Here is a 17,516-nt window from a genome sequence, read left to right on the forward strand (position 1 = left end):
GGTGGTCTCTCACCCATTTCAGAAACCAGGGAAGTGGAACACATGAAAATGATCCTTTCACCAGATAACTCAGGGAGCTTTAGGAGGATAAAGGAATCGAAGTCATATTTCCTATCATCCCAGCTCATTCCCTTCCCTTTTTCCCAACAGACCATGGCGAGCTCTCATAAGGAGACCATTACTCAAAGCAGTTATTGTAAAAGGCTAAATCTATACATTGTCATTTCACTATTTTAAAATATTTCTTTATTAATAAATTTAAGGGGAAAGAGACCAAAGCTGCTGTGATGGAAAGGACAGATTATGAACAAAAAATGCCAGGAAAGAAATAGTGGTTACAATGGTCTCCATAGCTGGCTTTCCATGGCCCATGATGACCGTTTCCCATAGGATAGAAGCTGCTATCCATCCAGGACCACTAACATCCTCATTTTATCTGAAGACTCTGCATGAGGCGCCCATCCACGTGCAGTGGGCGTATAGTCCTTGGACAGGCGAATGAGGAGTTCAGTGACAGCATCATCTGCCTGCAGAGAAAGCTCAAGACCCTGCCCCAGGGTAAATCTTGGGCTCCAGGAAAACGATTCTTTGAAAAATTCCATAATTCTTTTAAAATGTGTTTTTTGTTGTTGTTTTCTAAAACCAGGCTTAAATACATCTAGTTAATGTGAAATATATTAGTAAACATTGTTCTGATAGGCTTTACTATTAGGGATAACTGTGGAGAGGATTACCCACCAAAATCGCCTTCTGTGCTGAACTGGCTGATGGCATGGCTACTAGCTTTGGAGGGTTGAAAGATTACAGTCTCTGCTGTTACTGTGTAAACATACCAGATGGCTCTGTGAATATTCAGGCATTTCTCAGTTTCCTCCAGAGGCTGGTCTCACTGGGTGGCTCCCTTGTTTTCTCTGGAGCATTCCACCAGAATGTCATGCACAGCACCATTTTACGCAAGTAGTAAAACCTGTTGTCTTAGTCATCTAGTACTGCTATCACAGAAATACCACAAGTGGATGGCTGTAACAAAGACGAATTTATTTCTTCACAATAAAGTAGGCTAAAAGTACAAATTCAGGGCATCAGCTCCAGAGGAAGGCTTTCTCTCTCTGTCAGCCTTCTCATCAATCTTCCCCTGGACGAGGAGCTTCTCCATGCAGGGACCCTGGGTCCAAAGGATGCGCTCTGCTCCCAGCACTGTGTTCTTGGTGGTGTGAGGCCTTCCTTCTTTGCTCGCTTCCCTTTCCTTTTTATCTCTTGAGAGATAAAAGGTAGTGTAGGCCACACCCCCAGGGAAACTCCCTTTATATTGGATCAGGGATGTAACCTGGGTAAGGGTGTTACAATCCCACCCTAATCCTCTTTAACATAAAATTACAACCACAAAATAGAGGACAAACACACAATACTAGGAATCATGGCCTAACCAAGTTGACACATATTTTGGGAGGACACAATTCAATCCATGACAACTGTTCACAACACAAATAGAAAGGATTTGAAGATTATCTACCCGTTTCATGTCATCAACATGAAAGTTGTAAGTATAAAACAGTTGAGGCTGGACCGTATTCTCATTCAGACATAGAATAAAATAAAATGGTTTGGGGCTGTTACTATAAATGGGCACTGGACAAAGAGTTAGGATGGTTGGCTCTGCCACCAACAAATTCTGCTGCCTTTAGTATGGATTGACAAATGGGTGGATGGGGGATAAACAGATACATGGAGAAATGGATACATAGACAGACCTGGCAGACAGATGAATTTCTTGAAAAAAATGGATATAATGCCTATACAGCTACATTCAGATTTTAATAAAAACCTTTGTTTAATTTTGCTTTATTCTTTTGTGAAGCGAAGAGGTGAAGGTATGTTCCAGCTTTTACCCCCTATGATCACACCCTTGCAAAGAATTTTTCGTCTCCCTTCTGTATTTATACAGTTCTGCTTGGAATTCTTCTTCCTTTCTTCATTCTCCCCTTTGTACAACATGGACCCTGATGAAACAATCCTCCAAATCTAGGCTGAAACTGTCCTGATGTGCTCAGCAAAAATTGTGTTCTCATATGTGCTCCTGTGTCTCCTAAGGCAACGATCATTGTAAATGTTCATTGGGTAATCCATGTACTCTTTTAGACAAGTCCTTCTGTTCTTTTCCAAGGAAGGGCCTTGTCTTATTTACCTAGAACTGGGGTAGAAATATAATAGGTTTAATAGCATTGGTTGAGATGAATTTTCTTTCTATTTTAAGAATGACTCTCCCTGAACCATTGGTGTATTTTCTCTGTTCCTATGAAGAAAAATAAGGCATCAGGGTTGGAGGAAGACTCATTAACAACCTGCCTTATGCAGATGACACAAATATGCATGCTGAAAGTGAAGAGAACTTGAAGCACTTACTGAGGAAGATCAAAGACCACAGCCTTCAGTATGGATTATACCTGAATACAATATTTTCAAAGAAAATATTAAACAATACAGGAAGCATCAAAAGGAGATAGAAGGAATACACAGGGTCATTATATCAAAAAGAACTGGTAAATGTTCAACCATTTCAAGAGGTAGCATATGATCAGGAACCAATGGTACTGGAGGAAGAAGCCCAAGCTGCACTGAGGGCATTGGTGAAAAACAAGGCTCCAGGAATTGATGGAATACCAGTTGAGATGTCTCAACAAACAGATGAAACACTGGAAGTGCTCACTCATCTACACCAAGAAATTTGGAAGACAGCTACCTGCCCAACTGACCAGAAGAGATCTAATTTACACTTATTCCCAAGAAAAGTGGTCCAGCCAAACGCAGAAATTATTGAACAATATTATTAGTATCACATGCAAGTAGAAGTTCGCTGAGGATCATTCAAAAGCAGCTGCAGCAGTGTGTATCACAGGAGGCTGCCAGAAGTTCCGGCCGGATTCAGAAGAGGACGTGGGACCAAGGGCATCATTGCCGATGTCAGATGGATCCTGGCTGAAAGCAGAGGATTCCAGGAAGATGTTTACCTGTGTTTTACTGATTATGCTGAGGCTTTAAACTCTGTGGATCATAACAAATTATGGATAACATTGCGAAGAATGGGAATTTCAGAACACTTAATTGTGCTCATGAAGAACCTATACATAAATCAAGAGGCAGTTGTTCGAACAGAACAAGGGGATATTGCGTGGTTTAAAGTCATAAAAGGTGTGTGTCAGGGTTGTATCCTTTCACCATACCAATTCAATCTGTATGCTGAGCAAATAATACGAGAAGCTGGACTCTATGAAGAAGAATGGGACATCAGGATTGGAGGAAGACTCATTAACAATTGCATTCTGCTGAAAGTGAAGAGGACTTGAAGCACTTACTGATGAAGATCAAAGACCACAGCCTTCAGTATGGATTACACCTCAATGTAAAGAAAGCAAAAATCCTTACAACTGAATTAATAAGAAACATCATGATAAATGGAGAAAAGATTGAAGTTGTCAAGGATGTCTTTTTACTTGGATCCACAATCAATACCCATGGAAGCAGCAGTCAAGAAATCAAAAGATGCGTTCCATTGGGCAAATCTGCTGCAAAGGACCTCTTTAAAGTGTTGAAAAGCAAAGATGTCATGTTGAAGACTTAGGTACGTCTGACCCAAGCCATGGTATTTTCAATCACATCATATACATGAGAAAGCTGGACAATGAATTAGGAAGACTGAAGAAGAATTGACACCTTTGAATTGTGGTGTTGGAGAAGAATATTGACTATACTATGGACTGCCAAAAGAACGAATAAATTTGTCTTGGAAGAAGTACAACCAGAATGCTCCTTAGAAGCAAGGATGGCGAGACTACATTTGACATACTTCAAACATGTCATCAGGAGGGATCAGTCCCTGGAGAAGGACATCATGCTTGTAAAGTACAGGGTCAGTGAAGAAGAGGAAGAGCTGCAACGAGATGGATTGACACGGTGGCTGCAACGATGCGCTCAAGCATAACAACAATTGTGAGCATGATGCAGGACCAGGCAGTGTGTTGTTCTGTAGTACATAGGGTACTACACTATGAATTGGAACCAAGTCCATGCCACCTAACAACAACATTGTTTCTAGCTTCTTTGTCTCTCAAAGGAACATTAAAGAGTGGAAGGGTAGAGGAGAAGATGGAGAGGGAGATGAAGAGAGGGAGAGCAAAATGGGTACAATAGGAATAACCAAATAATCAAGGCTTGTGGAGGCTGCCAACTCCCATAGCTTCTCAAAATTTCCCTCAGAGTTAAGAGTGTGCCCATTTAGAGCTTTGAAATTCTAAGGTTTTCCTTCCCCCACCATGGTCTTCTGTACAGAATGTCATGTTTAACTAGAAATACTGTAAACAGAGACTTGGAAGAGCAATTTAAAACAGCAAAATGCTGCCCCTGAAATTGTTTTTGTAATTATAATCTTTGCATTGGGAAAACATGGCCTTCTAATTTATATGCCCTCCTAGTGTGAAGGTCTGATACACTCTGATTTGCAATGTAAATCACGAGGAACCACTGTTAGATTTAAAAGAGCACTTCGCTAACTCTGCAGTCAAGTGTATTGAGTTTTCTTTTCCCCCTTCACAGAGTTAGTTTAAAAGCTATTTAAGCAGGTAAGCATAGTGCTGAGAGGAAAAAGGAGGGTTACAGGATATAGCAAAACTAAGGAGTTAGAGCAAATACCTGGCTCAAAAAAGATACAATGGTAAATGCATTCCTGAAAGTCTCTCACACAGACATATACATACACATTTATAACCTTTAATCTGACAATTATGTAATCTGAATTACTTTCCCTACCTCTGATCTTTGGGTCTTGAATATCTTTCTCATTGTTTTTGTTAGGTGCAGTTGAGTCAATTCTGACTCATAGGGACCCCAGGTGACAGAGTAGAACTGCCCCATAGGGTTTTCTAGGCTGTAATCTTTATCGTAGCGATGGCCAGGTCGTTCTCCCACGAAGCTACTGAGTGGGTTTGAACCACCAACTTTTTGGTTAACAGACAAGAGCTTAACCATTTGTGCCATGAGGGCTCAAATACCTTTCAAAGTCAACTACAAATAAAATACAATCTTTCTATTATTATCTTCTCACACCCTCACCTCCCATCCCCCACCTCCCTCTCCATCCTTGCAATAACTTGCACAGGAAGTAAAAACATCCGAAGAGAATGAAGTGTGAGCATATGGACCTCTGACTGGTGCTCAAGATTACATTGTGTTGCCCCAGATGCAAAAACGTAAACCTTTGCCATCTTTAATCACATATTCAAACATTGCTTCCAGGCCTCTGGTATCTTCTCCTGAGTTGGTTTCAAATAATGGCACAGAAAATCTGATGAATCCATTGGAACAATTCCACAGATTCTTGAATGATTTTGTCCCCTGGGTTGGGGACACATTTCAGGCAGCTGAAGGCTATTAAATAAGCTCACTCTGTGACTTTTTTCCTTCCTGTAGTTACACTGCCAGCAACAGCGACACAATGTGGACTGCAAGGCCTTGTGTTGACCACAGAAGTCTCTTTTAGGCAGAATGGCAAGCGGCCACTTCTAACCATCACTACCACGTGCCTGTGTCGCTGCTGATGCCATTCTACTGGCTCACCCTAGCCCTCTTTACACAGGAGAGATATGCTAACTGAGAACTTTCCAGGGAAAAAGACATAATCTTGCTCGATGGTAGATCACAAGTTGCCTTTCACTTGTCAAATAATGGTGGAATTCCAATCTTAATTTTCAACCTCAGAAATGATTAGGGAGGAATGAAGGGGAAGAGATGAACTGAGCCATGGGAACCCTAAATTGTTATTAGCGAAATTTAAGCAAAAAAATTAACAAGGGGGGTGGTAAGCCAGCCAATTACCTTGGAAAACAATGGCAAATAATATTATTTTTCCTTTTTTTTATTCATGTGAAGGAGCACTAAAGGAACTGAGAATGCTTATCTTGGATATGGAAAGGTTTGGGGAATGGGGACAAGGAAATCTTAGTTTTCATTAAATAGCTGACACACTGCAAGAGGAAAGAAGGAACTAGTTTAGCTTATGCAGCCCTTAGGAGGAGAACATGGACCAATGGGTGGAAGCTATAGGAAACTAGATTTTAGAATGTTGAGAACACAGGAAGTAGTATATAACAGTTATGACTATACAGTGCTGTAGTGGTTAACAGTTCAGCTTCTAGCCAAAAAAAAAAAAAAAAGGTCAGTAGTTCGAATCCACCAGTTGCTCCTTGGAAACACTATGGAGCAGTTCTACTCTGTCCTATAGGGTCACTATGACTCAGAGATGACTTGACGGCAAGGGATTTGATTTTATTTTTTGGTAGTTTGTTCAAGCAGAGGTGGACTGACTACCAGGGAATTCAGTTATTGAACAGACTTCTTCCTCAGATGAACCTAATGGTGTGATGGAGGAAGCGCTAGACTAGGAGTCAGGATTCCTTGCTTTGTCTCTTACTGGCTACATGATATTGAGAACATTGTTTAGCCCATTTTGACTTCAGTTTTCTCATCCTTGAAATGAGAGTCTTGGATAGGATTATCCTCTATAGTCTTCCCAGATCTCACAATACCCTTTTATTAGTTCTTTATATTTTTTTCTATTCACAAATTGATGAGGTGCTCATATATCAGTAGATACAACTTGGGCATACAATTTGGATGAACATTTCTCAAATTTCAACCTCACCATACGTAATGCCAGAAAGCATTAGCTTCAAGCATTGCAGTGAAAAGCCCTCCTGCAATCAGAGATGCTTTGAGGACTTTGGCCAATCTCAGTTTCCCGTAAACAGTGCAGCTAAATTTGGGCACGAAGAAGTTGTAAGTAATATGGAGAAAAAAAAAATGTGTTGTGCTCAGCTAGGATCAGAGCTTACTGGTTTTATTGACTGTGCATTCTGCTGTGTGCTGTTCAAAGTAAAATAGAGAACCATGAAAAAAATTCAGGCTGTATAGGTTCTTGCAGGAAGCGAGATAAAGGTTCAGTAAAGCACAATTGTTTGTTTGTTTTCTCATGAGTCTGATAGATCACAAGATGGAGCACTGGCAAACCCTGTGGCACCACTGTACAATCCCAGCTGTTGTTCTATGCCCCTCGCTCAACCCTCGCATCCATCCCATTCTTTTAGCCCCATCTTCTCCGCACCCCCCCACACACTCCTGCAGCAAATCCTTCAGAAAACATTTTGTGAACAGACATTATGGTAAGAGTAAAAGTGGGCCTCGTATGATTACATTTAAGGAGGAGTATTCGTGGCTCTGCAGCCTCTACTGGGAAAAGTAAGACTTGGACTCACTAGAATCATGAGCAATCCACCTCTCTGCTGGGAGCCATTATGACATTCAATGCAAAACGTGAATTTATTTATGTCTTCCTAGTCTTAAATCACCAAAAGTTGGAGCCTTAAAAAAAAAAAAAAAGGCTTATTGAGAAAGTGCCAGCACACCAAATATATGCCAAGACAGCAAAAGTTACCTCAGAAACTGCAAACGTATAGAGACAGCTCAATGGGAATGACTTAAGAATCCCACAGAATACAAACTAAATAATATTTTCCCTTCTGTTTCCTTGTGAAACATATTTTTAAAATATTAAACCTCTTTCTAACATATATTTTAAGATCTATCCTTCGTAGTTGTTCGTGTATCTCTTGCCTCTGTTAATAAACTCAACAAAAAAGGAAAAGTTTTGCCAATGTTTCCCAATGTTTTACACAAATGGTACACACTTGACTTCATTATTGTCTCAGAAATGGACAAATTACTTGTTCTTTCCTGACAAATGTTTATTTTCTACCATGTTTAGACATTGTCCTAGAAGCTACTGCAGACTCAAAGATGAGACTAATATGTCTACAGCCTCATGTAATTTATCCCTAAACTGGGAAGATCTATGTAATAATATTAAAAATGACATTATAAAGGCTACAAGAGAGGTATGGCATGCTATTGAAATCTAGAGGATAGAGCAATTAATTCTGGCTGGACCAAATCAGAGAACTCTTCATGGAGGACTTGAGCAGCATACATTGGCAATGGGAACAGCATGTGAAAAGGCACCAAGGTAGAAACCACTGGATGCTAGATGCATGAAGGAGAAAATAAATAAATAAATAAGTATGCATCCTCATTGGAAGTGTAGAGTACAGGGAAAAGTGGGAGAAAAACCATGATGCATTATGAATGCCAGAAAAACAAATTTGATTTTTATTTGGTTGGCTCTAGGAAATCCTTGAACTTGCTTCTCATGGCCAAGTGACTCCTAAATGGGATGCAGCTCTAAAGACACCTGCAGCGTCCCTTTGCAAAGACAGAACAAAAAAAACCATGTATAAGACGTCAGTGTCATTCACTACCGTAAAACTCAATGGCTTCTGTGAGGTCCTTGGGATAGTCTGAAAAGGTTAATAGTGAAGACTGCTGTATTAAAATAATTCGTCTGAAATCAGGCTGTATATATACAACAAACAAATGTCAGCTGAAAATAAAAGCAACAAATCAGAGCCCAAATAGTCCTCCTCACAACTTTTGTATGGAGGTTTACTAGTTGAAAGCTATTGACGTCCCAGTGTCCAATCAACATACATCCAAAACCCATATCATGAAAATTCTATCAGCCTGATTATGTCTACAGGACACTAAGTATGTATGGGCAAAAAACAGACAGAAGCAGCCCACCTGAGTGCCTGGGTCTTTATAACAGAATATATCCTATATTGGGAATATGCTTAATGTTCAGCGAGCTTTGCGGGACACACTATTCAACTCCAGCCTCAAGAAAATAATCAACAATTTTCTGCCGACTAAGCTTTCATCCTCATCTCTCCTTTTATCTCATGAGCAAGAGGAAACCGAAGGATGTTTAACTCTCTTCTGTTTCCAATGTACAACTGGGGATAGAGTTAAGGTGATTGACATATATGATTCAGGACAGAAGAGAAACCCCAGAAAAGCCAGTTCCTCGCAGGTCTACCTGCTGCCTCAGAAGCCCAAGCTACAGCCCATCCTTCTGATCGGATATTTTCTCTCTACGTCAGTCAGAGGACACGATGGTGGAAACAGCAGCGTTTATTCAAGGCTGCCGTTCTCTAGAGCTTCTGCAGCAGGACAGTAAAGATAAGACAGCTTGTTAAAGATTAAAAGGTTATTAGTCTCCAGATAAGCAATCTTATCTTCAACACCTTCTCCTGCTTCAATATTGAGGCTCTGTCAATTCAATGGCAAACATCATGATGAAAATCCATTATCCATCTCCTTGGTATAAATATACATGGATAAAAAAGTTCCTATTCATTTTCATATTAATTAAATATCATTAATATTAGTTATTATTTCATTAATATTATTTTATCTTCTGGTCAAGCACAATCTCATTGGTTTTAGTGGGAAATAGAGTTCCAGCTTCTACATTTATGTATATTGTACAATGATTGTGAAAGTTAAAGACACTGACCCTTTCAATCACAGGACTGGCCTTATTTATTTTCAGATAGATTGGATAACAGGTTTTAAAATCCTGCTTTAATTTCATTCTTTTAGAACACATCATTTATTTTGGCCAAAGCTATATTTTCCACTTTATTTGGATGACAGCTAAACATAGTACTTTCTTCTCTCAAGAATCTTCCGTGTCAGAGCTATGAAAGAATATATGAAGGGTTTTAAATTTTTCAGCTGTTCACCAAATAGTTGTGGCCTACCCTTACTTTTGTGTGAGGCACTGAGTCATGTTTGGAATAACAGGAAGATTCAAACATAAATTTAGCTTTCAAGGAACAACTAGTAATCCATGTCACAGGTAATCACACAAAGCGGTAAGTGCCATGGAAAAGGAAGCACAGCTGTGAGGGGCGGTATAGCCTACTGATTGAGGACAATGTCTATGAGACAGAAACCCAGGCCTGACACGGGCCACCAGATCCTGTCACGCTCTCTCTAAGGATTTCTTCTTAGGCAAATTTGGGATAATAATGGTGCTTACATTATGGTGTTGTTTTGTAAATTAAATGAGATCATGTACATAAGGTACTTTTCATATTAAAGGACATACGGTCAATGCTTATCATTACTGCTGCTGTCGTTAGAAACACAAATGCATTACAAAATGAGATACTGCACTAAGTCGTCATCATAGTGCCGGACTAACATTTAGGGCTTGTTATGGATAGAATTTTGTCCCCCAAAAATATGTGTTATAAATTCTAACCCCTATACCTGTGGTTTGGAGCCCTAGTGGCACAGTGGTTAAGAGCTCGGCTGCTAACCAAAAGGTCAGCAATTCGAATTCACCAGCAGCTACTTTTGTTTACTTGGAAATCCTACAGGGCAGTTCTACTCTGTCCTATAGAGTCGCTGTGAGTCAGAATAGACAGGACTGCAACTTTTTTTTTTTTTTTTAAATACCTGTGTATGTAACCCCATTTGAGAATAGAGTTTTCTCTGTTAAGGTCATGAGGCCCTATCAGTGTAGGGTATATCTCAAAGCCAATCACTTCTGAGACATAAAAGAGCAGATCAGGCACAGAAACAGAAGCAAGCCAGCGCCAATGAAGAAAAAATAGTTGCCACATGGAGATCTCCAAGGAACACTGAGAAGAACATCACAGAAACAGAGACAAGGGTCTTCTCCCAGAGCGGACAGAGTCTTCCTCTGGAGCCAGTACTCTGAATGCTCCCAAACTGTGAGATAATACATTTGTTTGTTAAAACCACCCACTTGTGGCATTCCTGTTACAGCAGCACTAGATAACTAAGACAGAGCTCAACAAATAGTTTAGTAGTAGTGGTAGTCTATATACGTGTGTGTGTAGAGAGTAGAGCTGCCCCGCAGGGTTTCCTATACTGAAATCTTTACAAGGGCAGATCACCAGGTCTTTTTCCTGTGGAGTGGCTGGGCGGGTTCGAACCGGCAACCTTTTGGTTAGCAGCTGAGCACTTAACCATTGCACCACCAGGGCTCCATACACACAGACACACACATATATATGTATATACTGTTTTTGTACCTAACCTATGAAATTCTATGATACTCATCAAGACCAGTTAAAACAGAAATTTGATTTGTAATTAAGGGACATGGCTGAGTTTCATGAAAACCTACTTGTGTGAGCACGTGCACTTCTCTAGGGATGTTGAAAAATAGAATACTCTTGTGTTAAGCTGATTTCTGAAATAAGAATATTGCTCTGAATTGGGCATGAAAGTAATCTCTAATAACAGACCCTATTCAGTTAATTTATTGTTGTGTTAGTACAGGTTTTATTGTTGCTGTCATTGTCGTTGTGCACTACACAGTAATGGCATGAAACCTGCAAAAGTTATTTCCTCTCCCATGAATGAGAAGTTTATATCCATAGGGCGATAACCAACATCAGGCCAGTATTTTATTCTTGAATATATTCAGCAACATTAGCACTGAGACCAAAGTTCAATTTACTCCAGGTGCTTACCAAAATCTGTTTTCATATCAGGCCTTATCTCTAGATGCATATTTTTTTATAATGATCTCAATTCAGCTTTCTTTCCTGCCTCTTTTAGAAATCGCAATGCCTGCTTAAATGAAGTTAAAATTCATTGTAATGCCTTATTTATACTACAGCCACACACAATATCTTCTGTGAAAACAGTATTCACATTTTAAGACAATCAGACAAAGGCTCTTGGAGCAGCAGAACTGCTGGCTAATATTTCCCTGTCTTCGTATTCAAAACATCTTGGCACTCTGACATGGCGGCAGTGCCTGATCCTGTGAATTCCTCTTCTCTGGGCCTAACTAGCTGCACCAACTTCCCTGAAGAGTCATGAAGGGTGAACAAACAAAACCATCTCTGCCTCATAGAGATGTTAGCTTGCACCTGCAAAATCTCAAATAACATCCTCTGATGACAGAATAAAATCAAATCCACAAAAAGTACCTTCAGCTTTTCAGAAGAAAGTTGTTATCAATATGCCTGACAATATCGCTCCTCGTGAACATGATTCCCTTGTCTGTGGGAGAGGCAGGCTTCTTAGGTGACTATGGCTGAACCGCTCTGGGACTAAAGTGCAGAGAGCTGCTTCACCAAGGAGCAGGGCTGAGGAGAATGGACTAGGTGGATCCTGACATTAGATACCCCGGTTCCCTTCCTCAGCCCTCCTATCCCATGTCCTTGAAGAGCAGATCTACAGAGTAGCTGCAGCCTCTGCTTGTCTAAGAAGAAGGCTAAAAAAAAAAAAAAAGAAGAAGGCTAAAAAAAAAAAAAGAAGAAGGCTAAACCAAAAATTCTAATTTCTGGAATACTGTTGTTTCTCTGCCGCAAATGCTGCCCCTTCCATCCTCTACGCTCCGTTCCACTCTTCCTTCCAGACACAGCCTAACACATACCACCTCTTCCATAACGATGTCCTTGGGGCACCCCAAAGAATCAGTTACTAGTGGTATGGTAAGGAGTTCCTGGGTGGTGAAAACACTTAATGCACTTGGCTACTAACTGAAAGTTGGAGGTTCGAGTCTACCCAGAAGCTCCTCGAAAGAAAAGTCTGGTGATCTACTTCTTTAAAAGCAACCATCGAAAACCCTATGGAGAGTGAAACACGAAAGGACAAACATTGTATGACATCACTTATATAAAAAGATAAGAAAAAGCAAATATATACAGAATAAAGTTTATCAGTGGTTACCAGAGGTGGAAGAGAGGGGAAAAGGGAGGTTAATGGAGATGGAAATATCAAGTTGATTCAGGGTAGAATTGCACAGCCAATTATTGTAACTGCTGTCAATAAGTTGTACACCTGTAAAAAGTCAAACTGTGAAAAGTTGTGTGATAGATATATTTACAACAATGACCGAAAAAAAAAGTAGCTGCTGAGGGTGCTTATGTACAACCAAAAACCTCATGGGATTTTGTTTCTTGGTTTGGAGGTTTAGGGCCGTGATTTCATGGGACATCCCAGTTAATTGGTTTGGTAATATGTTTAGTGCCTCTGTTCTACCTCCTAGTTCAGTGCATAGCACCTAGGGTCTTAAAAACTTGAAAACGGCCCTTCAAGGCACAATTGGTCTCTATTCACCCGGAGCAATGGAGAAAGAAGAAGAGTCAGGAACAGGAGGAGGATATGGAATATGTGGCCAATTGAATCTCCTTTGCCATGAGACCAGAAGAATTGGATGGTGCCTGGCTACCATTATTGGGAATTTTGACCAAATATTCCATAGAAGAGTCCTCATCAAAAGGGAGAAAATACAAAACAAAATTTCAAATTCTCATTGACTCCAGACTTCCTGGAGCCACGAAGGTTGGATGAATCCCTGAAATAATCTTCAAGCCTTAAACCAACAATATCCCCTGAAGTCTTCTTAAAAAAACAAATAATAGCTTAGCTTAACTAGTAAAAAAATATCTGCCTTGAGCATTATGGTCTTTTAAGAACGATCTCTATGGGATCAAATTGACAATAGCAACTTGAAAGATCAGATAGGACCCTTAGGGGACAGTGAATTTATGGGGGAGGGACAACTCAGAAAAGGAGGGTAAGAACTGTACAACTCGAAGAAGTTAATCAATGTCACTAAATGGTACATGTAGAAACTGTTGAATTGGTGTATGTTTTGCTGTGTATATTCTCAACAACAAAATTAAGTGATATAAAAAAAAAAAGAAAATCCTGTGGAGCACAATTCTACCCTGACACACATGGGGTCACTGTGAGTCATAATCAACTCAACAGCAATTGGGTTCTGGAGGTATGGCATATGGTACATATGGTATACGGCAGGAAATGTGTGTGTGTGTGTGTGTGTGTGTGTGTGTGTGTGTACACTCTTGAATAAAGGAGGCCTGTCTTTGACTACAGGCTTAGGCACTTACTAGCTAGATGATCTTGGCACATTATTTAAAAATTCAGAAATTCTGTTCTATTATCTATAAATTATACTTCTTTCATGAATTATTTTGAGATATGAGATTACCTATGTACTGCCACAGTGCCTAACATATATTAAGACCTCAATAAATCTTATTTACCCAACTCACACTTTAATCCCCTACTATGGCTTTGCTTACATAGAAAGTTTGTTCTAGTTTCCATTCTAACAAAATTTATTACTTTTAAGTAATCATGGCTTGGGGTTCTTTTATGCATCTTTAAATTTTGAATGCCTGGCCCATAATGCTAGTAGCAGTATTGTAGTAGTGGTATTATAGTAGTGATAGTAGTATTGTAGTAGTAGTATTATAGTAGTTGTAGTATTGTAGTAGTAGCAGCAACACAGTAGTGTAGTAGTAGTAGTATTGTAGCAGTCATAGTATTGTAGCAGTAGTAGTAGTGTTGTAGTTGTAGTAGTATTACAGTAGTAGTAGTGATGGTGGTATTGTAGTAGTAGTAGTGCGCTAGTAGTAGTAGTGTACTCGTACTGTAATACTGTTGTAGTGGTAGTACTGTAGCAGTAGTAGTATTGGTGGTAGTGTTGTAATAGTAGTAGTGTTGCACTGGTAGTGTTGTAGTATTGTAGTGTAGTAGTATTGTAGTTATAGTATTGTAGTAGTAGTAGTATCATTGTAGTAGTGGTAATATTGTAGTAAAAAAAAGTAGTAGTAGTAGTGATATCGTAGTGGTAGTAGTAGTAGTATTGTAGTAGTATTAGCAGCATTGTTGTAGTAGTGTCATTGTAGTAGTGGTAGTATTGTTGTAGCTGTATCATTGTAGTAGTAATAGTAGTGCTATTGTAGTAGTAGTGATAGCTGGCACACAGAGTGCTAATTATATGTCAGATGCTGGTCTAAGAATCTTTACATAATTATTAGTCATTAAATCCTCACACCAACCCTATAATGAAGCACTACACTTACATATCAGTTTTACAGATGAAGAAACCAAGGGATAGAGATGTGAGGTAAATTTTCCAAGGTCACACTGCTAGCAACTGACACAGGCTCTATTTTAATCCGGGCCCTCTGGCTCTAGAACTAATGCTGTACAACAAGTGTTTGTTAAATGAGGAAAATAAAAAGCAAATGAATAAATGACAATGTATGTGTTTTTCAGCTCTATATCTAAATGTGTAAGGAACCCTAGCGGCATGATGGTTAAGCGATCAGCTGCTAACCACAAGGCTGGCAGTTTGAGCATACCCAGAGTCTCCGCAGAAGAAAATCTGCTGCTGCAAAGACTACAGCTTAGGAAACCCTATGGAGAACTTCTACTCCGTCACATTGAGTCACTATGTGTTAGACTCGATGTGCCAGTACACAATAACCATCACCACTGAAATATGTAAACCACGAGTGTTCTTTAGGGTGGAAACCTTTAAAATTACTCTGATGACATTGTTATTGAGCTACATCAAAAGAACGAGATTTTAATGGAAGAAAAGAAGAGCAAAGAGTACGAGGAAACAGAGTAGGTATTTATGCAGCAAAGTGGAAGGACCTCAGAAATTCTCCTGCCACAAAGTGTCTTTCCCACCTAGCCACAGGGATTTAATTTCTACCACAGAGACATGGCGGAATTTCTGGGGACAACACACCAAGTATGTTGTTGTCGTTAGGTGCCGTCGAGTCGGTTCCGACTCATAGCGAACCTATACACAACAGAACAAAACACTGCCCAGTCCTGAGCCATCCTTACAATCGTTGTTATGCTTGAGCTCATTGTTACAGCCACTGCCTCAATCCACCTCGTCAAGGGTCTTCCTCTTTTCTGTTGATCCTGTACTCTGCCAAGCACGATGTCCTTCTCGAGGGACTGATCCCTCCTGACAACATGTCCAAAGTATGTAAGATGCAGTCTCACCATCTTTGCTTCTAAGGAGCATTCTGGTTGCACTTCTTCCAGGACAGATTTGCTCGTTCTTTTGGCAGCCCATGGTATGTATATTCAATATTCTTTGCCAACACCACAATTCAAAGGCATCAATTCTTCTTTGGTCTTCCCTATTCACTGTCCAGCTTTCACATGCATATGATGTGATTGAAAATACCATGGCTTGGGTCAGGCGCACCTTAGTCTTCAAGGTGACATCTTTGCTCTTCAACACTTTAAAGAGGTCCTTTGCAGCAGATTTACCCAATGCAATGCATCTTTTGATTTCTTGACTGCTGCTTCCATGGCTGTTGATTGTGGATCCAAGTAAAACGAAATCCTTGACAACTTCAGTCTTTTCTCCGTTTATCATGATGTTGCTCATTGGTCCAATTGTAAAGACTTTTGTTTTCTTTATGTTAAGGTGCAATCCATACTGAAGGCTATGGTCTTTGATCTTCATCAGTAAGTACTTCAAGTCCTCTTCACTTTCAGCAAGCAAGGTTGTATCGCTGCATAACGCAGGTTGTTAACGATTCTTCCTCCAATCCTGATGCCCCGTTCTTCTTCAGAGTCCAGCTGCTCGGATTATTTGCTCAGCATACAGATTGAATAGTATGGTGAAAGAATACAACCCTGACGCACGCTTTTGCTGACTTTAAACCAATCAATATCCCCTTGTTCTGTCCGAACAACTGCCTCTTGATCTATCTAAAGGTTCCTCATGAGCACAATAAAGTGTTCTGGAATTCCCATTCTTCACAATGTTATCCATAATTTGTTATGATCCACACAGTCGAATGCCTTTGCATAGTCAATAAAACACAGGTAAACATCCTTCTGGTATTCTCTGCTTTCAGCCAGGATCCATCTGACATCAGCAATGATATCCCTGGTTCTACGTCCTCTTCTGAAATTGGCCTGAATTTCTGGCAGTTCCCTGTCAATCAGTTTGCTGTACTGTGGGGGCTTGTGTGTGGCTGTGATACTGGAAGCTATGCCACCGGTATTCAGATACCAGCAGGGTTACCCATGGAGGACAGGTTTCAGCTGAGCTTCCGGACTAAGACAGACTAGGTAGAAGGACCCGACAGTCTACTTCTGAAAAGCATTAGCCAGTGAAAACCTTATGAGTAGCAACAGAATATTGTCTGATATAGTGCTGGAAGATGAGCCCCCCAGCTTGAAAGGCACTCAAAAGATGACTGGGAAAGAGCTACCTCCTCAAAGTAGAGTCGACCTTAATGACATGGATGGGGTAAAACTTTTGGGACCTTCATTTGCTGATGTGGCATGACTCAAAATGAGAAGAAATGGCTACAAACATCCATTAATAATGGGAACCTGGAACATACAAAGTACGAATCTAGGAAAATTGGAAATCACCAAAAATGAAATGGAACACATAAACATCAATATCCTAGGCATTAGGAGCCGAACTGGACTGGTATTGGCCATTTTGAATCAGCCAATCATATAGTCTACTATGCTGGGAATGACAACTCGAAGAGGAATGGTGTTGCATTCATCGTCAAAAAGAACATTTCAAGATCTATCCTGAAGTACAACGCTGTCAGTGATAGGATAATATTCACATGCCTACACTGAGTATATTCACACTAAAATATTAGTGATCTGTTAGGCACAGCAAATCCAATTTCTTGCAGAGAAATACAAGAAATGAGTGGCCACTGGCTTTCCAAGGACAGATTTGGTGAAGGGGAAAAGGG

The 17,516-nt window shown here is 40.1% G+C and overlaps 1 protein-coding gene across 1 annotated transcript in view; it reads right to left on the reverse strand.

Moving 5' to 3' along the window:
- SEMA6D (semaphorin 6D) overlaps positions 1-17,516 on the reverse strand; it is a 751,241-nt gene that overhangs the window by 565,533 nt on the left and 168,192 nt on the right. The window lies entirely within an intron of this gene.

Source organism: Loxodonta africana, chromosome 10, assembly GCF_030014295.1.
Source record: "Loxodonta africana isolate mLoxAfr1 chromosome 10, mLoxAfr1.hap2, whole genome shotgun sequence".
NCBI lineage: Eukaryota > Metazoa > Chordata > Mammalia > Proboscidea > Elephantidae > Loxodonta > Loxodonta africana.